We start from the raw sequence: 9,240 nt of genomic DNA on the forward strand, positions 1-9,240 counted from the left end.
ACAATTTCACTTTTTATTTCAATTTCTGTACTCCAACAGAGGCTCAAGTTTAGAAAATTTTCCACTTTTGCATGAGCTGTTCCAGTCTCATTTCCAACTCCTAAAGGTCCTGACTTGACTTTTTAAAAATCAGTCGGTCTTCAGCGTGCTTGCTCAGAGAAACACTTAAGCATTATGCAACTAAACCATGTTTGGTCTCTTCAGCTCCAGCACATGGAACACTGACTCCATTCTCAGAATGTGGGTGCAGGAACAAGGTACCATGAGATGTGAATGCACAGTCAGTTAGTGACTACACAGGACTATACCCATCCAAACACTCTCACTTGTGAAAACCATAAGGCACTTTTCCTCTGAAGTCCAGCCAGTAGGATAAACACCTTACTGTTCTCCATTGCACGAGTTATTGTACCTAAAATGTTTTAAATCATCATAGATTCCTTTACCATAATTTGCTTACCTTAGTGTGTCTGATGTGTCTTCTATCTAACCTATCTGTCTCTGTCTGCCTGCTCATCTATCTATTTATCTTGTGCCCTTGTACCTGCCCAAAATTTCTGGCATATCTGTTTTATTTAACCAAGCAGTTCAGATAATTTCTAAGCATTTCGCATATTTTGTAAGGTTCATACAGCTTTTTCCTCAATACACTTAGGGGACAAGAAATAGTTAAGGTTTAAGCACAGCTGTTACATTGCATTGGTTTGAGGAAGTCACACAGGAAGCATACAGCAAAGCAGGCAACCGATTTCAAACCCTGTCCATATCCTCTGCCTAGGGAATCAGACCAGCCAATGTCTGGGGGTCCTGAAAAACATCCTAAAAAAAGGCGGACAGAAAGCCTGACAGCAATTAGTGCTCCCCATGCTAGCATGCATAATGTACATTTTTGAGCACTTGTCCCAGAGCTGTGTTTCATTCAGGCTCCTGGCACCAGATGCCTTGGCTTCTTCCATGGCAGCAGCTATTGACATTCTCTCCCACTAGGCAGTGGGAGTGGTTGTGCAGCGACAAGGAGTGCAGGGCAATCCCAAAGCTGCTTCACAAGCTGCAACGGCCTTCAGTTCTATGATGAAAGGATGTGCTGGGATTTCATCATCTTTGCAAAAAACGCTGAACTTCCTTCTATGTTGAGCCAGTTTACATTTATTAGATGTAGGCACCATGTATTTTATGGACAGAGATATGCACGTGAGGATTTCATTGTTCTGTAGATAGTAATGCAGTAAGAACAGCCGTGCTTCACATGTTCCACAGATAGGTTCCTGTTTGTTACCTGAAATGTGAGTCCATGTTTAATAACATTAAAAAAAAAAAAAAAAAAATCAAGTCCTAACTTGATCTGAATTCCATTCTTTGTCAGTGACATTTATGGGATACCTTGAAGTTTCAGTCTTCTTGCGTTATCACATTCACAAATACATATGTAGTCTAGTAGAAACATAATGGAGTTGCCAAATACATTTTGTGGCTATTCCTGGCTCCAGCACAGATCAGAAAGACAGTTTGCTGACAGTCTGAAGTCAGCTAACATGGAGAAATGGAGCATTCCCAAAAGTCAAACTGAAGTTTCCCCAACACACCCACACACATTGAGAAAATTAATGGGTTTGACTTTTTTTTGACTCATTTACAATTTGACTGGTTATTGAATATGCACTGCTGTATATACAGCCACTGCTAGAGGACCAGGAAGGGTTTGAGGCAGCTAATAAAAGCACCCTTACTACTGACAACAATAATCTAATATTTTCAACTAACAATAATGCAAAGGCAGACTTGAAGCACCAGCTCACAGAAAGTTAGATTCCTCAGATTACCAAAAAATTTTAAAACTCCAGGTGGACACTTATACCTAAATGGAGACACCCTAAGTCTGCAAGAGATGGAGAATGAAAGAAGAAAAAAGAAGAGCTTTGGATTTTGATAGTGTTTACAGACTAATGCATGTGGGCGATCTCTTACTGTAAACACAGATGTCTGTGAACCACAATAGGTCATACTGAGAAGCCAAGCATGTATTTACAGGCTTCCTATTTCCCTCTGAAGCAATGATTACTTGGCAGAAAAGCATGTATTTGTAGTCCTTAAAATAAAATATTTTTTATTAGACAGTTTTGAATTAAAATACATCATAGATGTATTAATCTGAAGATTGAGAACCATGTGTCTGATCATGTTTTTCTTCACTGAGTACACATAAGGGCTGCAGATCCAGATTTCAAAATTTTCTTAAAAAGATGGAATAGGAAATTCAATGTCATGATGTGTTCAAAAGATTTTACGCCTGCTTGAGCCAATCTGCAAGGTAGTCAATAATGGAAGATAAGATAGAACACTAGGATGTAGTCACATGCAAAAATACAGACATATAGGAAGGACAAAACAGAAGTTAGAAAACTAGTCTGTCTGGAGCTTGAGTAACTAGATCTACTGCCTGCCCTGGTACATACTGACTGGACAATCCTGTGCTGGCTAGTCTTTGCATGCCACAGTCCTACAATATGGGATAACAAGACTAGCTTGCATCAGCAGGGTGTCTTTAGGATTGGTACTGTCATAGGTACTTGCATAACCCTATGATAACATACAATTACCTAGAATATATGTACATTACCTGCTTATCATAGGTCGGTGTACAGATAGCCAACCTACAAAGGTCAATGGGCTTATCTCCAGATTAGTGTTGGCTTATAACTACAGATTCCTCTCACTGGAAGCTACTTGGTGGGAGACGAGGAGAACCACAGTGACTGTCTTTAACCCACCCTGTCTCTCCCTGGGTCAGACAAACCACAGCAGTAGTTTTAGTAGTTAGCAGTAACCAAAAGAAGCCCTGTCTCCTAGAGAACAGCAGTAGTACTTAAACCTATGTCCCTGTACCATTAACCCCTAGGACAGCTGACAGTGATTCATTTACTTTGTAGGAGTCACCGCATGCACTCACAACACAAAATAAGGAGATACCACCTGAAGTTTCTGCTGCTCTGTTCCATAATGGGAAAAAAAGGAAGCAGTTAAACAGATGGTAGTGGTTTAGTTTTTTCTTCCCCTGTATTGCTGGATTGGTCCATGGCTCAGAGGAGGGTGTGGAGAGCATCATCAGTTAAGAAGTCCCATGTGACATAGAGACAGGCTCAGCCAGCTGCTGTACAGAGGACACGTTTCCATTGGGATTGCAGACAGCAGACACCCCTGGAGTCACAGAAAAGACAACACAAATGCAGCCTGGGAGAACAGTATTTTGAGGACCAAACCAGAGTCATTCTCTAAGGGCACAAACCATCTCCAACCATGCTCCTGTTCATACTGTTCTGCTTAATCAGAATGTCCAGTTACATGCAGTAATTGTCCAAGAATTCATATCAGCTGAAACTGTCCATTTAACAGGAGATTTATTAGCTCAACATCAACAGATACTACTCAAATAGCATTAGTTGTAGAAAATCTCATTAATTTAAGCATTGCATAAGTTTGCAAAATGCCATTTGTAAGAAACTGAAACAACCTTTCAACCCAGCATTTAAGTGCTCAGAATTTTCTCTCACACATACTAGACTTATCTGTACTATCAGTGAAAAGAGGGGAGCAGAGGATGCTCTCCTTGAATTGTATGCTGTGCTCTGGAGGCCTAATAGTGATCTAAAATGTTCCATTGACACTAGTGCTGATCTGGTCACACATTAAGATCAGCTCCTTGTTCCGGGTGAAAAGAATGCAACAAAACCAGCTACAAGACTCAGATGCAAAAAGATTTCAGAGTTTTCAAAGGGTACACATGAACTGCCATTTCGGGTTCCTAGTAAATGCTTATTTCTTTCAGTACTAGAAACACAATTTATGAGCTTTAGATGAGTGCCTGAATCCCCTAAAAAGAGGAGTATAGAGATGAGAATTACGCAGTCTTTTTCAAAAAGTTTTGAGAGATGTGTTTACTCACACATATGGTATTGTTCTGTAGTTAGCTGTGAGTTTGCAACATCTGTGTTATCAGTTAATGAATGCTCTGTGTGCTCAAAAGCTTATTATCTTTTTCCAGCTGTACCATCTGGTCTAACAAAAGATGTGATTTCTTCCAACAAATCTCATGCACCATAGCTTCCAGGGTACAAATGAATTAAAAAACTTCCTTTATTTCCGTTTACTTAGTCTAAATCTCTTCTACCAGAAATATGATTTTATCTTTCTTCTGACATATTTTAACAGGCTTTAGGCAACACTTCCTCCTCTGCTTCTGAGAGCTTAACTTATTTTCAAGTTGAAAAATTACATGCCTGTGAAGTAAATCTAAAACTGTATGAAACTTAGGCAGTAGAGATTTCAGCTACTGAATACTAGCTTTTTTTTTTTTTTCTTACCAAAGAGTAAGATGATAAAAAGTAAAAATTTAGCCTCGAGATGCACCCATGTGAAAAACTGCTAGGCTGTCTCTATTTTGGAATTTCTAATTCTAGACTGCATTAGCAACTGGTGAATAATCACTTGTAATTATAATCACTGGCATTCAATAGATTTGTTTAGAGGAATAGCTTCCAGTTTCTGATGGCAGTGTACATCCCTAAATTATGCTTACACAATAAGAAATGTGTGTGATTATTGTCAGTACTGTGATTAACAGCTGGGCTTTATTTAGTAGGTGGGAGGTTATTCTGTTGGTGATGGAGTAGGAAGCCCATGCCAAAGGAGGCTACCATATATTTTGTTTTGAAGATGTCAAAGTTCGCTTTTATTTTATTCTGGAGAGGCAGGTTGCAAATTAATTTGCTTGGCAGGATGAACAATCTATCTGCCTCATACCGTTGGTATTTTACATTATTAATGAAGTAGCTTGTAGTTGTCATGCCATACCATAAGGAGATGAAGTGATCTCTCTAGTAACTTGGACCATAGCAAGATATGAAGAAGATAACTGAACACTGGATTTAACCTAGAATTCCTGAGGGAAACAGAGATAAGGCTATACACATTGGTTGCTGAATATAAATTGTGGAATTTTTCAAGACTATGCTTGTGGATTTTCAACCACAAAGTGTAAAAAACACACTTTTTAATTACTATTACCCAATTTGTATGGAAAAAAAAAAACAAACAACAAAAAAACATGAAAAATCACATGCTCTTGGTTCCGTGCTATGACACTAGAACTTACAGGAAGCTAGGTGGATCCATTGGGAACCATCACTCACAGCTGAGATTTTTCTGTCCATGATTGCCTGGACACTACAAAATACTTAAAAGGCTCACTGAGCAGTCTAGCTGGCTATACTCAGGATCAGAGGTCAAATGCTCTCAGCACAACAAGATAGGATGGAAATTGGTGCACTCCCTGCCTTGTAGTTTTGCTCTTCACTACTCACCTTAAACTTAAAGACCTTTGCAAAGTCCTCAAAAAATTAGGATTACTCTTTGTGCCAGATAAAAAGGCAGTGTACAGTAGAACTCTATTTGTCCATGGCTAGCATTGCAATCCATGCTATCCCCGCCTTCTCAGAAGACAAGGGGTTTTTTAAAAAAAATATATTTTCAAGCCCTCTGATTTAATGCGCTGTTTACTAGTGAGAAAGAAAGTAGTGGACTTGTGGACAGCACTGCTTAAAAGTAACTTGTCTCTATGTTAGGGTTTTAGAGTTTTGGATGCTGTTCAGGATGGAAGACTCCGCCATACCTATTAAGGTATAAATTATACCAACAGAAGAAATTATTCTAAGATATGCCCAACAGACAAATTAGCCAGTGCCAAAAACAAACTTCCAAAAACTCGGATAAGATATCCTGCTATTATCTCCAATCCTTAGACACTCTGTGAAATATTTATTGAAAAGATTCATAGGAAAATTAATCCACTCAATCTGACCTGGAGTGTACTAATGATGATGGAACATATTTGGCAAGGGTTGGACTTTTCTGCACCTTTTTCTCTTAAAAAATATAAAACAGTGAGCTGAGTGCAGTAAGAATACAAAAATGGCCACACTATCCATCTAGCCTCCTACCCTAGCTCTGCCACTGCCAAAAAACACAGGCTTGCAAAGAAAATAAGAACATGACAAGTATGTATAATCCTTTCCCCATTTCCATTATTTTGCAGCTCAATGTCTTCAGCATGTGTGTAAGAATTCTCACCAGATTACCCTCCCATCAATTTGTCTGGACTTCTCATTAATCATTATAAATCTTTAGCATCAGCTACATTTTGAGCAAGAAATTCCACTGCTTAACTGAAGAAGGAGGTTCTTGCAAAGCAGAAAATTAACTTTATCCCTCCTGATTCAGCAGACTACAATGGTATCACACAGTTCAAGGCTGAGATAATGAACAAGGATGAAGCTGATTCTAAAATATTGAATAAAAATAATGCCTAACATCAGTTCTCCAAAGTTGTTTCAAACTACTCACAAACACTGATTTTGTAACTGTCATGACACTCCTGTTGCAGTATAAGTGATGATCATGGTGATTTTTCTGGGTTGAAGCAGGAGCCCAGGGTACTATAAATGACTTTTCTAAATTCGGTGACATTAGCCAGAGCTGAGAACAGCATAAAGTCTGATTTATGATTAAGCCACAAAACTATCCTTTCATAATCATTATCGTATAGTTATATGAAGAGTATGTCTGTTAGATCAAGCACTATTCAATACTGACATGGAATGTGATGAGCTTGACAAATATTTATGTATTTCTGAGGCTGTGTGAATCAAGAAAGGAATGAAGGGTGTTTCTTGTGGTGAAAGACTAGCCTGAAACTAAGAGCTTTAATTAATGTCTTAGCCTTAGACTTCCTGGATCACTTAGGACTGGCTTCTCAGTATGGTTATGAAGTATCCACAGGGTTTACTGAGTGTACCTGAAGTTGTGCACATGTGAGCTCTGAAAATCAGTCTCTTAAGCTCATAAGATACCACAGTACTACAAAATACAGGCTACCAGATTACTTCAGTAGCTTATTAGTTACAATTTCTCTTAGTTCCTTTGTATGTAGGGTGCTTTTATTAGCTGGTTTTCCAGTTGTCTTTTGCCGTCTTCTCACTTCTCCTCTAGCTCTAGTGGTCTTTCACTGCTCTCTGGATTACAGCACTTCTTGTCTTAAAGAATTCAGCTTAATACCTACCTGGGTTATACTGCTTGAGTTCTTCATTCATCCTTCATTGCTTTAATGTTGCATTATTGAAGTCTCTCCAGCAGAAAAAAGTAAGTACGTCTTGGAAACCTTGAAATGCCCATGTTCCTTGTGCCTAGTGTGTAAAGGGCAGGTTAATTCCAAGCTATAAGAATAAATAGCTCTCTTTGTTCGTAAGAGGATTTGGATTGAGCAGAGTTGCTTTATAAGTATATGACTTCTTAGTATTGAAGTTTGGAAATGAAACAGAAAACACATTATCCAGTCATAGTTAAAAAATATCAGCTTTGGTATTTTCAACTTAGCTGCTCCTTCAGCTTCTACTTATGCAGTTTTCTTGCTGGAGGTTTACCTGTTGTACCTTTTTTTAACTGATACAGAAGAACTCCAAAACCAAACCTTCCGAAGGGAGAAGAATAAGCGGCAGTGAGGGAAATTAATTTACCTAACTGACCAGCCCAAGAGGATTATTCCAAGCATATTCTTATATTATTAAAATATTCATAACTAGAGCACAGCAGTCTCTGGCTCCTTCCAAACCACACTCGCTTGGGTAGCACAATGGTTAGCAGTGACTGTCCATGTGCTGGGGAATTCTATGATATTCTGGTCTTACTCCAGCTCACTGACTTCCACACAGTTTGGTGTGTTTGGTCTTCCAAAGGTTTTTGAAACCAGTTTCTGACTTCCTTTCTACAAAACACTGAAAAGTCTCTGATGGTTTTCTGTAAAAGTAGGGTTTAATTTTGATATTCTTGGCCCAAACTGCCCCTACATGTTTATGTCAGCACTGCGCTTAGACCAGTACAGCATCCAGCCCAGATGGGGCTGAATCAGATAAGTGATGGGATGCTTTCAAATGCCAGGTAATATAAAGTAGAAGGTGTGTTCATAACATAAACAGAGATAGGAGATAACATAGGAGATAAAAAGAAACAAATAAAAAGGTAAGCATGGTCTTGGAAATTGCAATGAGAATCTCTCATGAAAAAAATATAGGTTTCAGGGAGGAGTCAACAGGAAGTGAGGGCGATACCCTTAATCAAGAGCTTATTCCAGAGCTGGGAAGAGTCACAATGCATGAAGGTGACAGATGAAGAAAGCAGAGGGTGTAGCTGAACAAGGAAACAGAGACTGTCAATAACTACAGGAAAAATGGGCTGAAGCTTAGCAAAACTTCCATAATGACGAGTAATAACTGCAATTAAGAGGCAGAGGTGAGTGAGAGCTAGTGGAAGAATTTGGCATTGAAATGCATTACAAGCCTAAATATAACTGAGGGAGGGATAAAAGGCTGTTATTGCTAACGAAGCAAAGTACGCTCTTGTATCATAGGGCTGTGCTATTACATCCTTACTCCCCCTTAACTACATTCTTTCACAAAAGCAGCAGGCAAATGCCGTGATCTTTTTCTGCTCTCAGCATCCTGCCTCTCACATGCAGCTTGCAAAGACCCAAGCTCCTTTAATGAACATTCTCTGGTTTTATCTTCACCCTTGGCTTCAACACACCACCTGCTAAAACACCCTCTTTTCAAGTATTGTTTTCACATTTAAAGGAGTAAGAGGATATTTCAGCTTGAAGCACCCGAGAAGGCTGTGGTTCAACTGTCACGCACAACAGGTGTTATCAGGTTGGCTCAAACCCGTAATTACTTCTGCCTCTTTCTTAACAGGTTGTGCTCATGGCAGCTTTGTCATCCTGTGCCAGTGGAGCATTCCCAGCTGCTCTAACACAATAATGTTCTGCAGTTGTCCACTGCAGCGTTTTTATATCCTGTAAAAAAAATTGCTCCTGGAAGCAACTGGAGTGCATCATTAATGCCACACGGCTGTGAGGAACGGTGAGGATATATATACAGAGATATATATGTGTGTGTGTGTTTTTGGTTTGTTTTGTTTTTAGTGATTACATGAGTGGTGCTAATAAACTGTTAGGTACCTCAGGAAGCTTGTTAATTTTATTTAATCAAACACCCTAATGCCATCAAAGAGCGAGCTGTCAAGCACCGAGCTCTCACGCCGGCAGGAGAACACGCCGGTTTTCGCTAAGGCACGATGAAAGACCCGGTGCGCCTCCTCAGCCCGGGACACGGCGAATTTTTTCACGACTTCAGATTG

Source organism: Apus apus, chromosome Z, assembly GCF_020740795.1.
Source record: "Apus apus isolate bApuApu2 chromosome Z, bApuApu2.pri.cur, whole genome shotgun sequence".
In the NCBI taxonomy this organism is placed as follows: domain Eukaryota; kingdom Metazoa; phylum Chordata; class Aves; order Apodiformes; family Apodidae; genus Apus; species Apus apus.